The 9,936-nt window shown below is 46.9% G+C and overlaps 1 non-coding gene across 1 annotated transcript; it reads right to left on the bottom strand.

Moving 5' to 3' along the window:
- Positions 1-5,927: 5,927 nt before the first annotated feature.
- On the bottom strand, positions 5,928-6,000 carry TRNAC-GCA. Its single transcript has one exon. It is a non-coding gene; the product is annotated as a tRNA-Cys (tRNA).
- Positions 6,001-9,936: the final 3,936 nt, after the last annotated feature.

The raw sequence follows: 9,936 nt of genomic DNA, 5'->3' as shown, positions 1-9,936 counted from the left end.
CACGTGGAAGCAGATTTGTTCTTCCCTATTGCAGAGCCAAAGGGTGGGGAAGGCATTTTTACTGCAGGGCTGGGTCCTGGGGCTCACACCTAGACCACTCTGCTCAAAATAGTATAAACAGTGGATGTGACTTTTAGCTTGTGAATTCACACCCTCCATTTTTAGCTAAGAAAATTATTTTTTAACCTAAGTTTTATCTAGATTTCTTTCTCCCTGCTCTTTTAAGAATTTATGTTAGACTTTTCTGAAATTCAAACACTCAAATAAGCAATTGCATATTTAAAATCTATTTCAAGGTAATTATCTGCTTCACTGTATTCTTCATTTCAAATCCTCTCGGTTCATTGAAAGTAATTCTGGTTTTCCCTCTCTCCAGACAACGCTTTGCTAGACATTTTCCTACACTTTCAAAACATACTGAACTCAGAGTTCTTGGCAGAAATGAGAAAATAGTGGTGACATTCTTTTGAGGTTGTAAAGTGAAACTGACCTATTTAATTTTTCAAATCTCAAGGAATTTACACACAAATAAAATTGGTTCATACCCCTGTAAAATGGCTGGACACTTATTTTCTAATTGTTTCAGAAATGTAGCCATTAGCTTATTCTTTCTGAGAAGGTTGCCCTTCACATTGGAAATATGCCTATTTGGCTACTGTCTTTCCTTTTGACCTGTAAAGTATGGGGCACGGTTTTTCACTTCCTCTTGCCTGAATCAGATACTCTTAAGTTTCCTTGGCTCCTTCAGAAGGTGACTTCTGGGGCTCAGTTAACTTTCTCTGGGCAGGTTATCCAGAATATTACAAAGGGGAGCCCCGAGGATTTGATGGGACCCTCCCACCCCCAAACAGTGGCCACTGTGGATAACATTCCACCTCTGCGCTGGCGAGGCCAGGGAGGCCAAGTGGAAGGGTACCGTGAGTCAGCGTCTTCCAGATCCCCTCTTTCCATACGGGAGGTGATAATAATAACTCACGATAACTGCTGCGAAGGTCAGGTCCCAGCAGACAGTGGCTTTGGGGATGTCAGTAGTAACAGTGACGTCCCCCTTTGGAGGGAATCCCACGCTCGCCCCGTGAGTGGGGAGCAGGGTGCTGGGCAGCGGCCCGCAGCATCACAGGATGGACAGCTGAGCCTCAGGACTGCCCAGCTGAGAGCACCCTGCCCGCTGGTAGGGGTGGGCATGACGCTCCGGGAGCCCGTGCCCAGCCCTGGACGGGCTCACCCAGGAGGGCAGACGCTGGGGCGGTTACTACCAGCTTCCGTCTTGCGTCGGTCCAGGCTTGGTTGCTGCTGGGGGGGGGCGCTCACGACCCTGGTGTCCCCCACAGGAGCCTGCTGACCTCTGGGGCTGGCGAGGGGTCTCAGGACGGAGGCTCGGCCAGTGCGTGGGACCCTCCTGCCGCTCAGCAGGTGACCTCCAGGGTGGGGCGAGGGCCTCTAGGAGGACAGGGACAGCATGTGCTGCCCCAGGGAAGAGAGAAAGCCAGGGGAGCTGACCAGGAGCGCAGGTGTGTGCCTGCAGACGGCTGAGCTGAGGCGTGCAGGGGCCCCTCGGGGCTGAGCGTCACTTCCTGCCTCCTCCATGGACACCGGCCGTGTGTGTCTCAGTTCTTCTGGCCAGTAGGGTTCTGCTAGTGGCTTAAAGATTAATTCTCACAGGGAAGGAGTCCTCTTGTCTTGGGCCTTTTCTGTACCAGTAAACCATCCCTGCTCTCAGGCTGCAGCGGAGCCCGTGGCATTTTCTGCCCCATCTTTTTGGGAACAGCCAGCCACAGGGTGTGACCTCCTCTGGCGTCTCTGGCTCCCAGACACACAGGCCTTCGGGAATTTTTTTTACAATATTTTGCTCAGTTTTCGGTGTCTACTGTCTCCTCCTGCTCTGCTTCAGGTGATCCAGGGTCCATCGCCTCTTTCCTTGGATGGTTCTGTCTTTGTCTGGATTTAAGGTTACTTATTTGCTCTGTGCTCCCCTGGAAGCTCAGCAGGTAAAGAATATGCTGCAATGCAGGAGACCCTGGTTTGATTTTGAGGTCGGGAAGATGCCCTGGAGAAGGGACAGTCTATCCACTCCAGTATTCTTGGGCTTCCCTGACGGCTCAGGCTGTAAAGAATCCGCCTGAAATGCGGGAGACCTGGGTTGAGACGATCCCCTGGAGGAGGCCTTGGCAACCCACTCCGGTATACTTGCCTGGAGAATCCCCATGGACAGAGGAGCCTGGCGGGCTACAGTCCATGGGGTCATAAAGTGTCAGACACGACTGAGCAACTAAGGCTCAGCACACATTTGCTCTGTGGCCTGGGGCTGCCCTGCTGGCTCAGATGGTAAAGAATCTGCCTGCAATACAGGAGACCTGGGTTTGATCCCTGGGTCAGTACCTTAGCTCTCTCTTGGGATTCAGTTATCATGGTTTTGAAATTATCTAGCTTTTTCTTGTGACTGGAGTAGGAGAGAGGTTCCTTCTGGCTTTCTGCCTCCCAAGCACAAGGAGAACACCTCCCTTGAGTCATGTTTCCAGCCGTAAATCTCTGCTAATAGCTTCTGACTTACTCTGTCAATAGGGTAATTCGTTTTTACAAACATAATCCTCAGGTGTTGGGCAATCTTGACAGGTCTCTTGACTCAAGTGCTATTTAGCACTGCTTTGTAATTTCATTTAGGTAAAGAATCTTCACAGAATGTGGGAGACCCAGGTTCAATCCCCAGGCTGGGAAAACCCCCTGGAGAAGGGGATACCCACTTCAGCATCGCTGGGGCTTCCTTGGTGGTTCAGATGGTAAAGAATTTGCCTACAATGTGGGAGGCCCAGGTTTGATCCTTGGGTCAGGAAGAGCCCTTGGATAAGGAAATGGCAGCTCATTTCAGTGTTCTTGCCTGGAGAAATCTGTGGACAGAAGAGCCTGCTGAGCTACATCTGTGGGGTCGCAGAGAGTCGGACATGACTGAGTACCTAACACGTTTACTTTCAGCACTGCTTTCAATTTCCGTTTACGTAGAGATCTGATTTGCTGGAACTCGGTTGTACTTGCAAGGTGCAGCCGCAGTGAATATCAAGCTTCCAGACCCACTTGTCAGCTTTGTGTAACAGCCTCCTGGGAGTTGAAAGGCAGGGGAGATGCTACCGGTGGAAGCAATCAAGTGAGTGAAGTGAAGTGAAAGTCACTCAGTCGTGTCCGACTCTTTGCGACCCCATGGACTGTAGCCCATGGAATTCTCTAAGCAAGAATACTGAAGTGGGTAGTCTTTCCCTTCTCCAAGGGATCTTCCCTACCCAGGGATCGAACTGGGATCTGCAGGTGGATTCTTTACCAACTGAGCCACCAGGGAAGCCCAAGAATTCTAGAGTGGGTAGCCTATCCCTTCTCTAGTAGACCTTCCGGACCCAGGAATCAAACTGGGGTCTCCTGCATTGCAGGCAGATTTTTTATCAACTGAGCTAGCAAAGCCAGGCAAGGATCCCAGGTAATAGTCTGGACCTATCTGCTCCTGAAAATCGTCGCTGTTGAGAACTATAGCTTGGAGGGAATGGCTTTCCTGGGCTCCTTCTTCTGTGATCATCATCACACCCACCCCACCCTCACTCTGCCCCCTGCAGCCTGACCCCTGCTGCCAGTCTGATGTTTTATTCTCATTTAAAACCGCTAAAAGTGTTCTCCATTTTGCATTCCATTTACACTTATCATTTTTACCCAAGACTTTCTAAGGAGACACCTGAAGACATAGAGAAATCTTTACAGTGAAAGGGTGAAATATTCATTTCATATCTCGCTTCCTCTTCAGGAGTGTACAGGGTACATTTGTGATTACCGACTGGCATGCCACCTATGGAATGAATGGGTAACAGAAGGAACCATGAAAGATGGAATAGAATAGAGGATTTCTAAAAAATTGAGTATCTAGAGGTGTTATTGAAACATTTTTGAGTTACATGAAATATTTTATCCAAGTTTTCCCTGAAGTAATTGCTTACTTTTGAAAAGCAATGATATTTTATTTAAATTGACTTGAGTCTCATGGGTAGACGAAATCTAGTGTGTAGACACATGAAGGAATAAGGAAATTTATTGCTATTTAACTTTTTCAGATTAAGAGTTAGAGAACTCAGCAGAAAGAAATAATAAATTTCACTCAGCAACTCATTTCAAAATTTATGGGTTTTTTTTACATTATTTATTTTGTAATAATAATAAAACACTTTTATTAAAAGCTCAAGGTCTTTCTATTCTATTCCAGAAAATCATAAGTCTATTCCTATGGAGTTATTCGAATATTTATTCAGCCCCTTCTATTTGCTGCCCACTGTGATGAATAAAGCTTAGCCCTTGTCACCAAGTAGCTTATATTTCTAATGTAGCTGACAAGGGTCCAAGCTCAATTTTTCACATATTTTTCATTTCCTTCAATGGATAAAAGAAAGAGCTCTTATGGCATTGCATAGGAAGTCCTATAACATAAATGTCTTTGTGTCTTTGTAATATTTTGCCTGTTCAAGTGGAAACGTTATGAGTCACTATGGGTTTTCTTCTAACCAGTTTGACTTTTGAATTCATTTGAATTGATTGAATTGACTGGTAGCTTTTCCCTGAGAACACAGGCAAAAATCATTTTCCAGCTGATCTTTAGCTAAAAATGTCAGTCATGCAAACTTTCATGTAGTTATTATTCTCTAGCCTTTTAAAATATCATTAAAGACCACTTAAATTTTTTCCCCCTATTTCCAGTTGATCCATGGGAGATTGAAATGGTTTCAAGCTTCAAGTTACTAAATTAAGTATATTGTGCATTTCATTTATGTCCTCTTTTTAAAGCCATTAGAAAAAAAATATGAAAGGGTTTGCTGTAAAATTTTGAGCAAGGCATGTTTGGGGCCAATTTTAGAATTTCATCAGTAGGGAAGGTATGACCATGTTCATCTTTAGGGAAAACTTTTAGCCTAAAAATGGAAATTTACATTAGGAGAGTCCAAGAGAACTTTGATTCTAGGGCTTCCTTATTCCCTGGTGAATTCACAGGTTCAGAGAACCTCGATGTTATCAGTGACTTTCCATTATGATTAGCTTGCTAGAGATCACGCTTTAGAGAAGAAGAGGATCCATCTTACAAAAACACCTGGTGACAATGTTGCAAGGGTCCTGGCTGTTTGAGTCTAACAAATGTAGCAGAAACTCGAACTGGAGCTGAGATTCCAGGGTTAGTCCACTGTCCACTCTGACACTGCGTCTTGCTTTTGGCTTGTGGATGTTCGTATGTATTTTACGACTCAGGTGAGGGCCCTTGGAATGCCCTTTCTCAGTGTGGTCCACGGGTTGCCTGCATCAGAACCATCTTGGATTTTGGAAAATTCAAATTCCCTGCTGGTAGTCTACCTCAGAATCTGGGGATCTATATATGTCATCAGCTTCCTGAGTGAAGACGTCTCATTCAGTTTTCATTTTTGTTCAGTTGCTGAGTTGTGTTTGACTCTTTGTGACCTCATGGACTGCAGCACGCCAGGCCTCCCTGTCCTTCACTACCTCCTAGGGTTTTCTCAAACTCATGACCATTGTGTCGGTGAAGCCATCCAGCCATCTCATCCTCTGTCATCCCCTTCTCCTCCTGCCTTCCATCTTTCCCAGCATCAGGCTCTTTTCCAATGAGTCAGTTCTTCGCATCAGGAGGCCAAAGTATTGGAGCTTCAGCTTCAGCATCAGTCCTTCCAATGAATATTCAGGGTTGATTTCCTTTATGATTGAGTGGTTTGATCTCCTTGCTGCCAAGGAACTCTTAAGAGTCTTCTCTAGCACCACAGTTGAGTAAGTGAGTGAAGTCGCTCAGTCGTGTCCGACTCTTTGCGACTCCATGAACTATAGCCCACCAGGCTCCTCCCTCCATGGGATTCTCCAGGCAAGAATACTGGAGTGGGTTGCCATTTCCTTCTCCAGGGGATCTTCCTGACTCAGGGATCGAACCCGGGTCTCCTGCATTGCAGGCAGACGCTTTAACCTCTGAGCCACCAGGAAGCCCCCAGCACCACAGTTAGAAAGCATCAATTTTTCAGCAGTCAGCCTCCTTCATTTTTTTTTTTTTTTTGGAGGAGGGGGAAGGGGGCTCCAATTTCCACAGTTTTAAATCAGAGGATTAGACCGGAATTTGGCTTTCAAGGCTTTCCCATGGGATGCAGGTCCAAGTCCGGGAAGTGCTGGCACCCCGAAGCTGGGAGGGAAAGGAAAGGATTTTCTCCTGGGGCAGCTGGCGAAAGTAGCCCTACCAATTCCTCGGCTCCCGGAACTGTGAGAGGAGCGCTTCCCGTCACTTGAAACCACACGTTGTGGCGACTTGTCACAGCAGCCGCAGGGCGGTAATAGGCCATAGTTTCCACTGAACACCGAGGACTCACTGGGAAGTTTTACTTATATCTCTTGATGGATTATCTGGGAATAGGTTTGCCTTCCACTCTCAAAAACTAGACAGCTGGGCACAACGATGAAAGAACTGCTTTCAGACCTTGGACAGCAGGTGGCGTAGTTCTGTGTTCCCCGAGAGGAGAACGGGAGACGGCCTCAGAGCAGGAGGAAGGGCACCCGCGAGCGCTAGGTGGAGACGCCCAGGGGCTGGAATGTGCAGGACAGAGGGAGAAAGAGTCAGAGCGTGCAGGGAACACACTCCGGAAGTCTGCTTAAGAGCCCCTTCGAATCTCTGCTGAGTCTTTATCTCTACATCTGTACCTGCCCATGTGGCCCGTACTTCGTAGCATGTCATCCAAAATTAATCAGTTGATCTGAGAAAGAATCGGAAAACTTTATTCAAGCCGAATTTGAGAATTGTAACCTGGGAAGAGTATCTCAGCAAGCCCTGAGAACCATTCTGCCTGTTAGAAGTCAAGACACGAGTTTATATGCTTTTTTTTTTTTTTTGGAGACAGAGGGCTGTGCATCACATGATGTATTATTGTCAGTTTACACACTCCAGATCTAAGTGCCTTTGTGATGGGTCATGGGACCCCTTACAAGATCAAGAAGGGATGCTATGTTCCAAGGAGCTGTCTTGTTGATGCTGGGAGAATGTTGCTCTTTGTGTCTGAGCAGGTATTTCTGCTGACGGTGGGACGTCTGGTCTATGCAAAGTGCAGATAAGCAATGCACGGTGCAGGGAGAGAGGAGGTCAAAAGGGAGAGAAGAATTTTTATGTTAAAATTCTTCTTGTCTTGAAACATGAAAAGTTTTCATATTCAAATTTTATTTATTGAAAAATAAAATATGAACTTTATTTCATAGGAGTGATGCTTATCATCAGTAACCAGGACAACACACTATTGAAGCCTAGTAAGACATCCAGCTCACCTGCTCCATCAGCTAAAATGAGACGCCTGTGGTTTACATGGATGGCCCTGGTTCAGGAAGATCCCCTGGAGAAGGAAATGACAACCCACTCCAGTATTCTTGCCTGGAGAATCCCATGGACAGAGGAGCCCATCAGGCTATAGTCCATAGGGTTGCAGAGTCAGACAGGACTGAAGTGACTCAGCATGCATGCATGGTGTAACAGGTGTGGTCATACATTGTAGGTTGGGGTATAAAATGGTACTAATCACCTGGAGCAAGATCAGGCAGCTTCTCGTATTTTATATACTCACAACAATATAACCCCTTGAATTTACTCCTAGGCGTTTCAAGAGAAGTGAAGAACTTATATTCACACAAAGACTTGTATACACATGTTAAGACCAACTTATTTATAACTGCCCCAAACCGACACGGCTTAGACATCCACCAGGTTAAGAATGAATGAACACAATGTGGGAGAGCCACACAGTGGAACACTACTCAGCAAGGAAAGCGATCAAGCTGCTGGTACATGCAAACTGGGTAAATCTCAAAATTATGATGATGAGAGAAAGAAGTCAGAAGGCAAAGCATATACTGCATGATTCAGTTTATCAAAAATTCTAGACCTGGCAAAATAGGAAAGAAAGCAGATCTCTGGATAGGGCTGGTATGAGGGGTGGTTTGGCAAAAGGGCATGAGGGAAATTTTGGGGGTGGGAGAAAATTTTATTTGTGGTAGTGGCAGCGGTAGATCTGTTTGCATTTGTCAAAACCCATTGAACTGTACACTCAAAATGTGTGCATTAATAAATTTGATTAGTGAAACATTTCTCATGAATTTTAATTGAGAGTTCCAGTGGTTGGCAGTACCACGGGGATGGTTGAAGTGGTGGTGGAAGTTTAGTTGCTCAGTTGTGTCTGACTCTTGTGACCCTATGGCCTGTAGCCCGCCGGCCTCCTCTGTCCATGGAATTCTCCAGGCAAGAATACTGGAGTGGGTAGCCGTTCCCTCCTCCAGGGCATCTTCCTGACCCAGGGATCGAACCCGGGTCTCCTGCACTGCAGGCAGATTGTTTATGACTGAGCTACGAGGGAGCTAGGATCAAGACCCCTGCCCCCTCTCTTAGTTCAGTTCTCTGAAACATTCCACTTCAGGTTTGGATACCATCCTCTCAAACGACACAGACCAACGTTCCCGCGCCAGTGTGGAACAAGAGGCTTTCTTTATATCCACCACTAGATGGCAGGGCAGCCTTCTTTACGGGATTTTAGCCCGCTCCATCCGAGTCCAGCTCTGTTCAGGGGGTTTTCAGGATCCTAACAAGGGGTCCTGGGATGGCAAAGGTCCCTTGGAGGCTGCAGGCTACGGGAGAGGGCTGTCTTTCACCCCGAGACTCCCAGCCACGCCCGGTCCATCGGAAGATCTGTGCATGGTCCCCTCCCACGTCTACGCCCCTCAGATGCTCAGGGCGCGTCAGCGTGGACACGGGCAGAGATGAGTAGACACTTCTGCCTGTTTTATAAAGTCAGGAGTTCTGAGCCACACGTGAGAACAGTGTGATTCAAGGCACGCTGTGATGACGAGGTCTTCAGCAGCCGGGTCAGGAGGCTGCATCAGAATGGAAACTCTATGTTGGGAGACTCGGGTCGCTGGCTTGCTGTCCCGGGAGCGCTTCCTTTCACACCGGCTGCCCCCGGGGAGGAGGGGGAGGAAGGGCAGGGGAAGGGGGATGAACACGGGAGCACAGAGTTCCTCCTCCGGCGCTGGAACAGAGCCTTCTTCTCGGTTTTAAAAATTTCAATGAACTTCAGTTAGTTTACAAGGTTGTGTCAATTTCTGCTCTGCGGCGAAGTGATCCGGTGATACATATGCATCTATTCTTTTTCAAATTCTTTTCCATTATGGTTTATCAAGGCTGCTGAATACAGTTCCTTATGCTATATAGTAAGGACCTTGTTGGGAATCCGTTCCATATGTAAGTTTTCATCCGCTCACCCCACACTCACTTCTGTCCCGCTTGGCAACCACAAGCCTGTTCTCTACGTCCACGCAGACTCTGCCTTCTCTTCTGTTGCTCCTGTGGCCCCCACACCAGGAATTACTTTACATGTTAGTAGGTCAGTCACCTCCGAAATGAATGTAAGAAGGAATGAAAGGTTTAAAGAGAAAGCAACAGCGAGAACTATGATCACATAGTGAGGAACACACAAAAAGTAACCGCAGCTCCTGCAGCCGGAAAGCAGGTGTCTGATGGTGTGTGGCTTTAGGCGACAACCAGTAAGAAAACTGCAATATTCAACTAAGAAGTTATTCTCCACGTCACCTTGAGCCTAAGAGGTTAAAAAAGCAGCAACACAAGAACAACATTTTCCAAAAGAGCACCGCAGTGATGTGTAGAAATAACTCTTCAGGTGTGTTTTCTGTAGAGATCTTTGTAGTCCTTTTAATTCCCGGGTGGTGCAGGGATAAAGAATCGTCCTGCAATGCAGAAGACACAAGAGATGCAATTCCATCCCTGGGTCGGGAGGATCCCCTGGAGAAGGAACTGACAACCCACGCCTGTACTCTTGCCATGGACAGAAGAGCCTGGAAGGCTATAGTCCATGGGGTCGCAAAAGAGTTGGACATGAT

The sequence above is a fragment of the Cervus canadensis genome, chromosome 33 (assembly GCF_019320065.1).
Source record: "Cervus canadensis isolate Bull #8, Minnesota chromosome 33, ASM1932006v1, whole genome shotgun sequence".
NCBI classification, from domain to species: Eukaryota; Metazoa; Chordata; class Mammalia; order Artiodactyla; family Cervidae; genus Cervus; species Cervus canadensis.
This window is presented reverse-complemented; position numbering and strand designations above follow the sequence as displayed.